The sequence below is a fragment of the Tenrec ecaudatus genome, chromosome 9, assembly GCF_050624435.1.
Source record: "Tenrec ecaudatus isolate mTenEca1 chromosome 9, mTenEca1.hap1, whole genome shotgun sequence".
Lineage (NCBI taxonomy): Eukaryota > Metazoa > Chordata > Mammalia > Afrosoricida > Tenrecidae > Tenrec > Tenrec ecaudatus.
The window spans coordinates 70,727,805-70,743,637 of record NC_134538.1 but is presented as its reverse complement, the minus strand read 5'-3'; the positions used below and the strand labels follow the sequence as shown (position 1 = coordinate 70,743,637).

Below are 15,833 nucleotides of genomic sequence, written 5' to 3'. Positions count from 1 at the left end.
TGGCACTCTACCTCCCTAAACCCCTCTGCATCTTGAACAAGTCCAACCCTTGAGAATATATTTCTAGAGAGTCAACTTCCACCATTCCCTTGTGCCATGGGAACCATAAGGAAGGAAATAGATCACTCAGTTTAGAATGGGGGGATCCGGAGGTGTGGTCCACTTGCTGGATAGATAGTATGTGCGTGCTGCCGAAGCAACATCGTAAACAATGCAAACTCAAGAGTCAGGAAGAAAAAGAAGGCCAAGAAACAAGCTTGCACATTAATTATTTTACCAGGAAAATAATTGCTGAGAAACAATTAATGGTAGAATCTAGGTTGGCACCAAACCAAAGGAATGTGAACAGATACCCACACACACTTCTCCCAGACTGCTTTCCCCATGGAGTCAGTTCCTGGGTGCCCATGCAAATGATGTATTCAGACATGCTTATGTGCTATTGTCTCTTTGAGCCAGGCATTAAAAAGAAAAGGCTTATTAAATTAGAACTAGTATATTCCATTGATTGCCTCAAGAGAAAAAGAAAAACATGGTCATTTCTGCCACAGGACAGGCTTAGCCCAGAAAGAGACCATTAACAATTGCTTCTATTACTATGGATTAATTTTCAGCAGGATACATTGTGCAGGCAAAGACCAGAGAGCACACAGAGGCATCCAAAGAGGGGGCTGTGATTTTGCTACTTCTGTCTTCGCCCTGCATTACACATGGGGCCAACAATTGTTTCCGATTTCAGGTTACCAGCTGTGGACCAACTGGATCCCTGGTGGCACAGTAGTTAAAGCATTCGGCTACTACAGAAAAGGCCATTCGCTTAAATGCACCAGGAGCTCTCTAGGATCAAGATGCTACAGCGTGCTTGTCATAAAGATTTTCAGCTTTGGAGACCCTCTAGGCAGTTCTGCTCTGTCCAGTAGGGTCGCTATGAGGTGGCATCAACTGGAGGGCTATGGATTTGTTTGTCTTTACTATACACGAGATGCTTTGCATATAGACGAGCTGTATTTGTTCTCTCTCTCCGTTCCAGCCAAGGAAGTGGGTGTTATCACCATAGCCACTTTGCATATGAGGAAACAGCCTTTGAGACATTAAGTAACACATGCAAACTTATACATGGTTGGTCCATGGCAGAGGTGTGATTTGAACTCAGAATTTTAAACAACCTACTACTATAGTGCCTCCCATGCCACCTTTCTCGGTGTCATGTAGTGACTTAAAAACCCAACAAAACCAGATAGCTGGCCCTGCTGCATGCTGGATTCCACCTAGTTATTAATCCTCTCATCTAATTATCCCTTCCATAGAGTAGAGTAAGTTGTTCTCAATTCTCTTTGAACGATGAGGAAACTGAGACAGCGAAAGGGCTGATGACTTGTCCAACATCCATGCATACCTGGTTGAACAATAAGACAGTGATTGTTGTAGTTAATTTTATGTGTCAACTTGGCTATGGTTCCTACTTATTTGACTAACCAATAATGTCGCGGCTGTCATGGAGTACACTGACAAGTTTACATCAGCTTGCCCTGGGTAGTGCAGACTACCTTCCATACTATAATCTAACGTGATGTAATACAATCACTTTATATAATGTAACCGAATGAACTGTGATTAATTGATCAGCTGAAAAGACAGTTGTACTTCGGAGGACTGTTCTACCTTCAGACTATAAACAGACATTTTGGCAGAAATTATTTCTTCTGTATTCTTCTTGTCATTCTTGTTTGACCTATGGATTTGGTGATGTAAGCCTGAAGGAGTCTCCTGCTCCACAACCCCACTCCAAACATGTAAAGCCACACACGTCCTTAGCCATTCTCCTCAATTACATGATCCAATTCCTTGGAGTCAACTATGTGTGTCTCGGTGTGTTTCAGTGTCACTAGTTCCGGTCCTCCAGGGAACCTGAGGGCACTTGTTAGCCCAGTCAGGTGGAGACAGCACAGACTCGATGCTTCACAGCATGGAGATACCAATGGTCTCTCTTTCACTCCGTCTTGCAATCCCAACATACTCCTTCTTGATTTGATTCAAATGCTTTGCAATAATTCCCGTCTGCTGGATTGTCCCACAAAGATATCATTTGTATGAATTGGTGCTGTCAGAGATGCAAGACTTCTGTGACACGGGAAAGACTACCAAGTCCAGACTTTGGAAGCCCCTGGCTGCGAGGCAATGAGGAATATCTCACTGTCTGGGTAAAGACACATGATCTGAAATGTCCTGGAAATCCTAGGCATCTCCATGCACTTGCTGAGCTCTGCTCAAGGGCACCCTCCTCTCCAGGGTGCAGACGGCTAAGCAACCTGCTCATGACTCTTTCTCCAAGTGTGTGTCTTTCCTGGTGACGGAACTATCCATGTCGGGGCCTGACCAGGCTCTTCAGAGGTCAAGAGGACATGAGGAGGAAGGAGAAGAGTTAGCTGGAAAAGAGGGAGAATCTTACTAGGCAGCCAAACTCAGTGGCTTCTTAAGGGAAAGCTGAGTGGGGCCCGTCAAGACTCAGGGGACCCACAGGCCTGTGATCCTCCAACTTGTGGGTACGTGTGATCTTACTCTTTAACTGCCAGCAGGCTCATACCATATTCTGCACAAACTGTGTGCCCGTGGTCCTCCCCTATTAGCCAGCTCTCCCTTTACCAAATAAAAATGGCTGATCACAGGGTAAGACGAAAGTAAGCGACAAAAAGAAAAACCATCCATCGATTTCCAACCAATAACAACCCTCTTTTTTCTTACATGCTTCTGAGTTTTAAGAATCCAACTCCACAGTAAGAATGTCTACTGTTAGGTGACATATTTGTATCTTTGAAGTTTTCTGGAAGGTGACTCTCTCTCTCTCTCTCTCTCTCTCTCTCTCTCTCTCTCTCTCTCTCTCTCTCTCTCTCACACACACACACACACACACACACACACACACACACACACACACACACACACAAACACACACGATGACTGGGGCTAATGGTGGGTATCTAGAAAACCTCAGGGGAAAAAGGGAGGGCAGACAGGCCTACTCCGCTCATACATGGATCTGCCTGATCTACTAGGCATTGCTGTTCTCAGAGAAACTGCCCTGGAGGAAGTGAGTGGTGGAAACAGCAACTGTGTAGAGGCAAATGTCCTCTGAATCTTTGACTCATGGGAGACCTGACAGCCATGTCTGGGTTGCTCTCTGAAGTCTAATTCCTTATTAGCTTACCATAAGTCGGGTTGTATCGCTAGAAGCCATAAACGCACATGTTTGCTTAGGAAGCATTAGCTGTGAAGTCAACACAAAACATATACTGTGAACTTACCAAGTGTCTGCACTGTGCCTGGTGCTAGCAAGGCAAAGACAAGATATAGTCCTTGCCTTCTCTGGATTAATGGGACTAATGATCTAGTAAGAGACAGATATGTGACCACAGAGCATCACAGTAAAAATGTGGAAATGATCGAGAAGACAAACTCACAGACTGTGGCAGGCGGAGAAACATTGCAGAGGAAGATATTTCAAAGGAGTTCTGAAGGAAGAATGAGTATTCAATGGTGTAGAAACAGGTGAATATCTGGGACCAAACCACACATTAGCCACTTTGAACCTGGGCTGCACTTGAGTTGAAATCAATTATATAGGCATCTTTACATGCCCCCAGAATTATGACATAAGGAAGATTTCCAGTCGACCTTCCACCTGATCTGCTCCATTTTTCCTCAGGCTAAATGTTAAAATTTGGATGCTTGACATCATGTGAAACACACTGTAGCTGGAGTTAGTCAAGCATGAATGATCACATATTTAGTCTCGGGGTAGGGACCTTGCCGGAGCTGAGCTGTCCCATTTCCCATTTAGAAAGACTTAAGGATTGAGCCGTGGTAACAATGATGGTGATGTGACTTCCAGAGGGAGTTAGGAGACAGGGAAGGGACACAGATACAGCAACTACTGTTTGTTGTTGTGTACCGTCCAGTCAGTTTCAACTCATAGCAATCTATAGGACAAAACAGAATTGTCTTCCAGAGCTACCCAGGCTGGGATCTTTACAGAGCAGATGACCAAGTCTTTGCTTCCATGAAACCTCGAGTGGCTCAGTGGATTAGCAGCCGGGCTCTTTAACCATGACAGTCGCCAGGGCTCCTTACACAGCTACTACAACACTACAAAAAGAAACAACTTCGTTTTTATTGAGCAGTGACATTAATGACTTTCATCACATTTAAAAATAATAACCCCTATTTCCAAATGCTTTCATCACCCTCAGCAGAAGTTCTTTACCTCCAAAAATGCTGTCTCTCTTTTCCCTTCTTTTCCACCCTTGGTGACTTCAAATACACTTGGGTTTCAATGCAAATGCACCGTGTCTATCACATGCATTTATGTGTCTATCACACACAGTTCAATAAGTGGAGTTAGACAATATTTGTCGCTCTGTGACTGAAATATTTCCTTTGGCATAACATTGGTAGAGGGAAGTTTTAAATGGAATCAGGTTAAATCTGGGAGAGTTTTAGTGAGATAACGAGCCCCCCCCCAATACTATAGACGATGAAACAGAGGATCAGGAGGCCATGTGATGTCCCCACTTTAATGTATTTCCTAAGGGGTCAATGCAGAGACAACAATCAGCATGACACAACTGCTTAGACAGAGCGCATGAGTCATCTACACGGGCCGGCCATCATCCTTCCCCAGACTTTTCAGATTTAGAGATAAAGCTGAAACATGCCTCTTTTTAAAACCTCAAATGGAGAACTGACTGCAAGCCTGTACCTTTCATTTGTAGAGATTTAAGATAACCAGATGTTGATGAAATTAGACAGGAAAAAGGAACACGCATGTGAGAGAAAGTGTTGACCACTGTTAAGCCATTTCAACCATAAAGTTGGTTGTAACTCTTACATCTGGTGGCTTGGCCACATGGGAGTTTTTATTTTGATTCTGTAGATGTTACTGAGAATATACACCATCCAACCATGGCGACGTGTACTCTTCAGTGACACTGAGTACATTTTCTTGAGCAATAGAAGCCATTTCATCTTCCTTTTCTGAGTGGACGCTCCTTCACTAACACGATAAGCTCACTGTCCAGTAAGGTGCTTATCTCCTCTTTGGGGTGGCTGCTGTCACTTTGAACCCACGTGGCGGGAGTGCGATGCTCAAGGCAGACCTTTCTCGCTAGGCAAGCTAGTGGCTTGGACTATTGTTGCATTTTAAAAAAGCATTAGGAGACATTTCTGTTTTAATTATTATATATCATTTCGGGGCAATAGTTTCAGGAGTTCATCCGGCTCCCAGGGCCCCTGAGACTGTGAAGCTGTACACTGCATTGTCCCCCTTTGAGCAAGGTTCTTCAGGAGACTATTTGGTAGTTGGGCACCATCCAGTTCTTTTGTTCTCATGGCAAAAGAGGCAGCTGTTCATGGAGGCAACTAACCACACAGCCCATATACTCCTCCCGTTCTAGACTCTCTATCTTCCTCTCTTGCTCCATTTGCAAGTAAACCAGTTTCATGTGTTAGATGACTGCTTGTAAATGTTCCAGTTCCCAGTCACTACCCAGTGAACTAGGAGGCAAACCAGAAGACCTAAACATGTTATTAGGTTAACTAGAATTTCTCATGCAGTCATGTCCTTAAACCTCCAAACTAAGGAATCAAATCCCATGAGGTAGTTGCTTGCTAAAGTGGCCTCAGCAGTTACTCTTTTTTCTTGGTGTAAAAATAGTTATGTGTGAATCATTATCACCAATGTTTACCAGCTCATTTTTTATAGCCTTACAACTTATTCAATAATCATCTGTGCAAACATGAGCCTTTTCTTAACCAAGGTGATTTGAATGAGACTCTTGTCACTTGCCACCAAAGCATCCCCCCAAAACCTGTACAGTGAAGTACAAGAGGAGGGACAAGTTTACGGGGTTGAAATTGCCAGTGTAAGGGGAGAATCAAGAAAGTGAAGCTGGAGAGAAAGATCAAAACTACGTGAGTACGAAATGACTTTAGAATTCACCTTCATTTGTTTGCCCATGGCTGTTATCTTCACGGGGAAATACCAATAACATATATGCAGTGTGGGATGCTCTTAATTTCCTATTTACACAGTATTCGCGAAAACCCACAGCTATGACAGCCTCATTTCTATCACTTAAGATTTATGCTGGCTAGATGCAAGAATCTATATGTGGAACAATATTTTAAAGTTTGAAGAAAGTATAGAACCTCTTTCTACAAGTAGGAAGATAACGAGGAGACAGCCGAGAACACGCATGCCCAGGGCAGGGATGGAAGTTGTAGGCATAAAGCACAGAACGAGGGCTGGTGGAGCCAAAGACTGACATCACTTGCTTGCACTGGGCCCAAGAATTTTGATGGTTCTTCTTTCTTATCTGTATACTGAGGATCACAGCCCTAGAGAACGATGTTCTTGGTGTTTTAAAGACAGAGCAGTCATATAAATCAAATATCCCTCTGTGTCTTTGCAAAGGAGCTCAACAAAGGTTACACTGAATGGCTGTAAGTCCCTGCTAATGCTTCTGTGTGCAACCTAACTCAAGACAATCACAACTGCAACCCTTAGCTCTGCTTTCTTTGGAAAACATCAGATCTTTTCCCATTTGTCTGAAAAGAAAATCCACAGTGTTAGGGAGGCATCAGGAATCAATGGAGTTCACACTTCTTAGTTACAGCATGTGCTTTGCCACAGACATCAAAGAGAGCGGACTTTCCCTTAGGGTCTGCGGTCACCGTTGGTGTTGACTAATTATTCTAGCACTGTCTGAAACGTGCCTGCTGATGGACTTCTTGGCTGCACACCGTTCCCTGTGATCGTGTAACACTTCCCAAAGGAAGCAGAAGCTGGATGGAATCCTTGCCCCACATGATGCTTGTACATCAACTGCACACAAACTTTTGGATCTTTGGAAGACTGAGCAAAGTTCGTAAGTGCATTTGAATCCTAGATAGGACTGAACATGCAGTCTGCTGCACTGCTGGTTTACTGGTGCTTACTTGAAATGCACCTCTATATTTCAATTCCAAGGTCTACAGAGCCTCTACGGACTTCCAGTTTACTCCACACTTCGGATGCTGACTTTATGTCTCTAATCTATGTGCCCTGGAAAGCTCATAAGAGAGCTATTAACATAGATATGCCTTCTTTATTCCAGTATCATTCGGCCAACATATATTTATTGGGTTCCTTCTTATGTGCGGGAGGCTTTGGGGGGTGAAACGGCTCACTTGCTCAGTTGCTAACTGAAAGGTTAGAGTTCACCCAGAGGCACCTTAGAAGAAAGGCCTGGAGGTCTACTCCTAAAAAAACCAGCCCTGTAGTTCCTGTAGCACGAAGTTCTGCTCGGACGCATGCGAGGTCACCGTGAGTTGGGATGGACTCTGTGGCATCTGTGCTGGTTTTCTGCCGAAAGCACTGTGAGCCGCTGAAAACCCTGTGCTGAATGAGTGCAGAGTCTGAGCAAGTGGCTAAGACACCTGTGGACATACATACCTCACCCAAGGGGATCGAGAGGGGGCACTCATTTTACAAATATTTACCCAGCTTCTCTTGGATGCTAGCTGGCCTGTGGGCTTAGCAACAGGAGTGCGGATGGGGTGGAGGAGTTAAACAATCTGCAGTGGACTGCTCTTTCCCCAGAATACAACAAAATAAACACTAAATCAGGTCTCCCAACTGTTATTACGTTTAGTCCCCTTGCTGTATCCACTGTGTCAACCCATCTTCTGGGGGAGGGGGGGGGTTCCTCGTTTTATTGGCTCTTCTATTTACCAAAGTAAAGACTCGTTATGGTATTTACAAACATCAACCCTCCTTCCTGTGCTTTTGTGGTTTTTTCATCATATAATACCAAATTCACAAGGTTTTTGTGAAATCTAAACAAAATAGTACATGTAAGTACCTGGTACACTGAATGGAACACAGTATATAGTTAACAAATGTTGAGTTAGTTAAAGTTTATTGTGCCAACCTAGCCAATAAACACATGTGGGATTAATTGAAGAGTGGAGAGATTAATGGCTCTGTGAGCCTCCCCTTTCCAGCTCTCGGGTCTCTTGCTTTGTGATGGTCGGAGCAGGGTCAAGCTGCCTTAGCCAGTTCCTGCTTCAGCTGGCAAGGTTCACTTCCTGCAAGACATTCCTGAGGAGAAGCCACATGGACTTACACCAATGCAGCCCTGGGTGCTGGAGCAGCCATGGGGAGACCCCTGCCAGTGCTGAGATGCTTACACATTCACTGACTCGGCTTTCCTCCTGCAGTTGATGTCAATGTGTGTGTTTTGTGAGATGGAGGAGAGGACTTTGTGGACTGGTGTCGGACATATGGGTTACTATTGGACTTGTGGGCTTGAGCAGCACTGGGTTGGGATGTTTTCTTGATGTGCACTTAACCTTTATATAAAACTCTCTCCTATCCATGAGTTTATGTGGATTTGTTTCTCTAAAGTACCCAGATTAACACAAATGTGAATTCCATTTCCCTTCCAGAAGGCCCAGAATGAATGAAAACTCACGTCAGAGTTTTCACCTCGAACAGTAGACCTGGGCAGGGGCTGCATTCCCTCGATGAGCTTTTAGGGCCTCATCTGCTGACTCTGAAACTGGAGGTGGCTTCTGCACTACAGTCTTCAACAGTCCCCCTCCTACGAGGTAACTCTGAGGATAAATTTTGAGAGCCACTAATCTCAGTAAACAACTGGAACCCCTTTTGAGTCGTCGCTCTGGTATCCACTAGCTGTAATGACTCTTGTCACATCACGAGGCGGCAATTAAGTTAATCACTTGTGTATCTTTCATGCCAACTAGCCTGGAAGTCAGGAACAGTTTTTGACTTGCAAGATGGCTCACAGTCTTTGACACACTGTCTTCCATGCCGTGATAATGATGGATGTGTTCTATCCCAAAGATGCTAAGCATCCCTTTTCCAACTGCAGAATTCACCACCAACCAATAAATGATGGACCGAAGTATAGGACGATTAGGAGGGCATTATGGTTACAAAACAAAAGGGCTTCTGAGGTTTTGAGGTGGGATTTTTAAGGTTTCAGAGACCTCTTTTGGCTTCTTTCTAAGACTGTAGCTGAGCAGATGTTTCTGGGAAAAGCCACAACAGTGTATGCTACTGGGCATTGCCACTAAAAGATAGCCGGTACTCAGAAATCAGAACAATTTATCCCCATCAGTGATGCGCTGTTAAATTGGCTTAGCTTCATAATACAGAGAGAAGGCTGTCTCCAGGAGGACGGATGCTCACACAGCCCAGTTTAAACAATGAGTCATATAGGAGAGTTTTCATTGCCTGGCCTCTAGAGGGGGCCGATTTTCTTTCCAGAATTGTTCTCTGCACAAAACAAAAATAACTGAAGGCTCCTGGCAATCAAGACTTGGCGGGACCATCCTCAGAGAGGAGTACAGGGGACGGAAAACCCAGCACCTAGTGGAGGCAAGATACTGTCCCTGAGGATAGGTCTCTCTAGGGTGCTCCACCTCTTGTTAGAATGCAGGGAAATGGCCTTGCCCCCCAAATGGGCAAGGACTTTGGGTAAGAACCAGTACCCTGAGAAGGCTCATTACAGATCCAGAGGGAGGCTGGAGAGTTTGTTCTCACTAAACAAAAAACTGAAACCAAATGCATTACCGTTGATGTGATTCCAACTCAAGGCAGCCTCTGTGTTGTAGAGCAGAACTGGCTTTCTGGCTGGCACGCCACTGAACAGTTTGACTGGGTATTCAGTGAAAGTTTACATTGCAGATTAGGTGTTCATTTAACCTCTCCAATTGTCCAGTGACGTCGGTTACATTTGTCACCGTGTGTCAACATGCTCACTAATTCCTTTCCAGACATCTGGCTTCCTTGTCACCGAACCCTTTCATCGTTGTGTTAGATTAATCATTGGTCATTGGTCTCAGAGAGATTTTTTTTTAAAGTAATCATGGGGACTATTCTTCAGTTTATGAATCAATCTATTATTGAACTGAAAGGCAAATTCAGGGGATAATTTTGGTTCAAGGTTAGAGACTTTCTTAGGGATCTGCTGCAACTACTCAACTCTGTAATGGCAGCACCAAATCGACAACAAATACAAAGACGTTTCAAACATTTCATGGGAAAAAATTCCTGGCCTTTTCTCCATGAACATTTTAAAGCCCTTTCATAGATGAAAAGGCAAGACTGTGACAAATCTATCTATGAGACTAAAGCACCAACAGGCAGCGAGCTGGATGGGACCTGTGGACATATGCTGCTGACCCCTGGTATCGAGGACGAAGAGGTACCAAGGGATGCAGATGGTTTGCACATGCTCCTAATGAGGAAGTTGGTGGTCAACCCCACTCCATGGTGCCATGGGCTGTGCCCTGTAGAGGTTACAGGCAAGAACTCCCTGGGGAGGATTTCACTTGGTAACCCAGGGTGTTTCCATTAGTGGGAATCAATTCAATGGCAGCGAGTTTGACTTGGATTCAGTTTAGTACGGAGGGATAACACCTGGCTTTAGAAGTTAAGCCATGTGCATTTCCAAGTTGGACTCTATCACTCCCTAGCTTTACCTGAGCAAATTGCTTAGTTTTTCTGAAGCTCAGTGTCCTAATCCATAAAGTGGAGGTGACAATCCTCGATTAGGATTACATGCGGCAGAATGTTGGGGCTAGTGCTGTTAAGTTTCCTCTGACTCAAAGCCAGAGAGACATCTCCCAAACTTAAAACCAAACTCACTGCCACGGAGTCGATTCTGATTCATAGAGACCCTGTCGGACAAGGGAGAACTGCCTCCGTGGGTTCCTGAAATTGTGACATTGTGGGGGGTAATAAAAGGCTTCATCGTTTTCCCTTGGAAAGGCTGACCTTGAGGTTAGCTGCCCAATGCAAAACCTAAAACGGACCAGTGTCCCATTAACAATATCTTGTCCAAGGAATACTGCACCAAGAAAAGACCTGCACAGGGGTCACATGACTTGAGGTGCTTACAGGATATGTAGGGCAATGCAAGATTATATTTTGATCATATGGAACACAAGTGAATCTCATTAAAGGGAGCCCTTTTGTCTCTTCTGTTTAAACAGCATCAGTGGCCTGGGGAGATTCCTTGGCCTCTCCTTTCTTCCCTTGGTCACATCTCTGTGCGCACTGTGCTTTCATCAGTGTGAACCCCTGGTGATGTTCCCAGCTTCCCCAATCCCTGAGGGGCCAGGCTTGAGTCACATAAAGACAAATTGCTCTGGAATCTCAGAGGTTCGCTTGGCCAGGGTGTGAACTCTGTCCCCTCTTGAGTTCATCGTTATCCTAAATCACACTAGATGCATTTGAAACATTTTGTGCATTAATAAATGCAAAAGAGCTCCTCTGAAACTTAAAAAGGCTGGAAAGTGGCAGCCAGTAATTATGAGCTCCCCCACACACCACACACTGGTGAGCACTGAATGGCTCTTTCCACTCTGAGCTCCTACGGGCATCTGCCTGAAGGGTGATGATGGCCTATTTCAGGACCATGGCCAGAGCTGTACTTGCTAGTGGCATTGAGGTCACTGCCATGACTTGGGGGAAGGTGTGACTTCAGAACTCCACAAAGGCTAGGCCCACCTGACACCATGATTTCAGCCTCCTAGTCTCTAGGAGTGTGAAACAATACATTTTCCCCCTTAAACTACCCAGTTTGTGACATTTACTTAAAGGCTTTCTAGCAATCAAAGACATCCCCGCCCTCCTACCCTCCCACGGGTCATGCACAGTGACTAAGCCCCACCCTGTTTGTTGATTATTTTACCTTCTGGGGAAGCATTTGTTTAATTTATGACATTTGTTTAATTTACGGACTCCAGATGATTGTAAGAAAGGAATTTCTCAAACTTCAATGAACAACATTTAGAAATGGTGCCTGGATCTCCCCTCTCGAGATTCATATTCAGTTGGCTTTGAATGGATCATGGGCAGTGACCATGTTGATGATGCTCCCCTGAGGATGTTAAAGTGCTGCTGAAGCTGCGGACTGGTAGCCCAAGCGACAAGCATAGTGCAGGTCATCAGGAGAGATGACCACAATTCCAGGACAAAGAGAGACGGGACAAGCACTTTCCCCCAAACTGCCCAATCCAATGTACAGATGCCACCCAAGGAAGGAAGTATGTTACTGCCTCAAGGTGGTACTGTCTGCTGCAATGTCCATGCCGTGGCCTTCAGGCACCATATAGAGTTTGGGCCGAATGAATGTTCTCACCTGAGACAGTCAGAACTTTCCCTGGGCTGCATCTTACTGAGGCAGACATAGCCAGTGTGCAGCTATCTTGCTTGTTCAAGAATGTGGCATTGGCAAGAATGGACATCATCTTTCACATTAGCCCACAAGCCCTTAGGCAGCAGTCAAGGCCAGTGATCCTAAATGCTTGAGTAGAACAAGGCAGCATCCTGCAGGCCAACCCCAGCTGAGCAAGGGGGCAGCTGGCAGTGTCCAGGCAGGGGCTCGGAACTCAAGAAAGGGCTGTTATGAGACAGCAGATGTAAGGTGAGTTTTCAAACTGACCTTGAGAAAACAGAGGACCTCGAGGCACTTGCAGAAGGAACAGGATGGCTACTGCCCGGCTACAGACTCTCCCTTTTGCCTTTGTTGAACGAGGAATCAAACGGCAGAGGAAAGTGCTGTGCTGGTGCCTTCAAGCAGCCCAACGATCCAGCCGGAATCCACGGGAGAACTTTGAGGCCCTTGGACAGCAGGTCCTAAAATAACTCATTACACAACTTCTGAGCCGATGGTTCAACACCGGTGCTGACTGATTTCATGTTCCAAAGACCAAGCCCCACAGCTCAAACTGCTGCCCTGTGCCTCATGAGAAGGTGTTTTAATTTGGGTTTAAGGCACATTCACAGCCAGAAAGTAAATACATACATGTAACCTTTCCAGCAGCAATCATCTTAACATCGATTCAGGTTGGCTACGCTGAAGAACAATGGCTGTGGCAGAAACCTCTCCCTCACCTTCCTTCATGTCTGCAGAAGCCCATCCCAGAGAGGAGACAGGAAAAATTAAGAGGTGAGGCTGAGGATCCCGGGCCTGTCCCTGCAGCCTGCCCTTGAGAGGACAGAGATCAAGGGGCAAACAGCTGTGTGACAAACACCGTCACCCTATGAAACCGGGGAGCTGAATTAATACAGCAATCAGGCTGGGTTTGTGGGGAGCTCACTGAAGGCTCTGGCCAGACACAGGAAGCTTTCTTCACTAGTCTCCGGACAGAGGCTGTCTCCAGCGACGTTGGCACAAATCACATTAGTGAGTGGCATTTCATCCGCGGGTGTAAATAAACAACATGCCAAGCAGGTCAGTTCATACATGTGCCCGCTTACAGGGGAGGGAGAGGCAGACACAAAGGAATCTGGTTTCCTTGCCAAGAAAGTGGAAACATTTTCTAGAAAAGGGTTGGGGTGGGGGTGGACAAACAAAACTGGCTACCCATCCTTAAGAAGCGGCTACACGTTTTTACTAAGGGCCATGCTCCTTGCAAACCTTCCTGACGTTACAAAAGAAAAGCGAATGAGCCAACGTCTGAAGCTGGGTCTGGGCTGTCTTAACTGGACTGGCTCTCCTTCAGCCCAGCTACTGGTGAGGGGGCACGACTTTTCCTGGGAGTTCCACAAACACAGAAAAGAAATTTCCCCGGAGCAGGAACTGAATCATGCAATTGCAATGAAGTGCTGAGGATAACAAATGAAGTCTCACTTATCTGTCTTTGTCGGAGTCCCCGGGGGATGCAAGTGGGTAACAGGTTCAGCTGATAACCAAGAGGCTGGAGGTTCGAATCCACTCAGAGGCACCTCAGAAGACAGACCTGGTGGTCTACTTCTAAAGATGCAGCTACAGGAGACACTGTGAAGCACAGTTCTGTTCTGATATACAGAGGTCGCCAGGGGCCCAAAGCACCTCGATGGTCATGGACCTTAGAGCCTTTGGGAGTGGTTAAATGGCACTGACACCCCGCTCTTAAACCTTATTGGCTGAGGACTAACTTACAATGGAGTCGCTCTCCTGGCCTCACGCACTGGCAGTGTGGAAACAGGGGGAAAGGCCGCCCTGGCTGCATGTCTCATACCTCTATGAATGAGGGGTTTATCCTAATTCATCTCTGTGCGCCCAGCACACAATACCAACTCCATGCACACTGAGCAGCAAATGAATGAATGAGCTCAAAGGAAGAAGAAGAACAATATCACAGGGCTAGGGTGCCCCAGCCTCAATCTGCCTTAAAATTAGTTGTTATTAAGAAAGAAATGCAATGCTACTGATGTTATATGCAGAGTGAGAATCAGAAGCCTCGCACATTTCGAGCCCACAGCAGGCTCTGCATTACCTGCTAAACAGTGAACGGCATGAAATAGGACAGTCTCTGGAAAGGAGATTTAATGCGTCTTTTTTTATGTCTTGCACAGACGGCTCAGGTAAGAACTTAGGAGAAACGGAGAGGGGAAAAGTCCAGCTCCCATAAATTCGCTCTGCCATCAGGCAAGGCCACAAAACTTGGAGTAAATCTGAACCATTGCTCCAGCAAATCACCAACGAAGGACAGAGGAACGGAACTGAAACTGTGATGGAGGCTCTTCAGCAGACAGACTGGCCAGGGGACAGGGTCACCACAACAGGGCACTATAATGAATCCCGGCACGCTGATCTAAACCAATGGCATGGGCAGAAACGGGCTGCTCCGGACAGTTTTCTCCATATCTTGTTATGATTTTGGTAGTCACCAGACGAATCAAAACCTGGTATTTTAGGTTAACCATTCTTTGCTGAGGAATGAAAATCACTATTTGCACTTCCGTTTCCCGATAAACTGAGCCAAATTGTTCACAGTGTATCTTAAGAGTGAAAACACTTTTCTAAATGTTCTCTAATACGCTGCTCCTTCTTCCTAGCACCTTAGAGGTAGATGTGTGCTGGAGGCGCTCAGGGGGATCTGTCAGGTAAGTGTTGAGAGAAAAACAAGGCTATCTGCCCCCATAGAGAGTGACAGTCCCAGAAACCTGACTTAGTGTTACCGGGAATTGGAATTGACTTGGTGGCAGTGGGTTTGGGGGGTTGAATATGTGTGAGGAGTCATTGGGTGGGCCAAACTACCAAGCTTTGGATAATTCGCTGAAATGTGTAAATCTTTCTAAAGTGGTCTCTGAAGACAAGCCTGGCATTCTAGTTCCCAAAGGCCAGTGGCCATCAAAGGTCTACAGAACCAGTCTACTCTGTGCATTTGGGGGTCTCCATAAGCTCAAATCAACTCAAGAGCAACGGGCCACAATGACAGCAGCAACAACAATATGTGTAAGGTGTCAACAAGAAGATCCAGCCTCGCCTCCAGATCCTGCAAATCTCAGTGGCATAGAAGGGGAGGTAGGTGAGCAAGCACTCACACAGAATTCAATATATTCTATTATGGGTAAGGGCTATCCAAGTAATTTGTGAGCAAGGGAAGCAATGCGACTCCTAAACACATCACTTTGTGCATACCTATGTATGCATACAGATGAAACTCTTCTTGCCCCATTGCTTCGAGAATTGCACTCCTCACAGAGTGCTGAAATTATTTGGTCACTATTCATTTCCCCGTATGTTCTTAAGTGCTGGCAGGAAGAGGCTATCCCTCATTTTGGGTTTTTATCACTAGTAGATTTCGATACCCTGCATACCTGGAAAATGTCCCCATAAATGGAAGGTCAACTAGCTTGTCTATCTAAGGTTACATATTCAAAAACAAATGACCTCTAGTGCGTTTTTTTGAAGGCCAAGAATGTATCCTTGAATCAGTTTAAGCATAAAGAAGGTTCACGACAGTGGCAAGGACATTCACTTTGTCAACACATT

At 45.5% G+C, this 15,833-nt stretch overlaps 1 protein-coding gene across 1 annotated transcript in view; it reads right to left on the bottom strand.

Annotated features, from left to right (window-relative positions):
* The window catches only part of ELMO1 (engulfment and cell motility 1), a 673,946-nt gene that overhangs the window by 56,393 nt on the left and 601,720 nt on the right, over nucleotides 1-15,833 (bottom strand). The window lies entirely within an intron of this gene.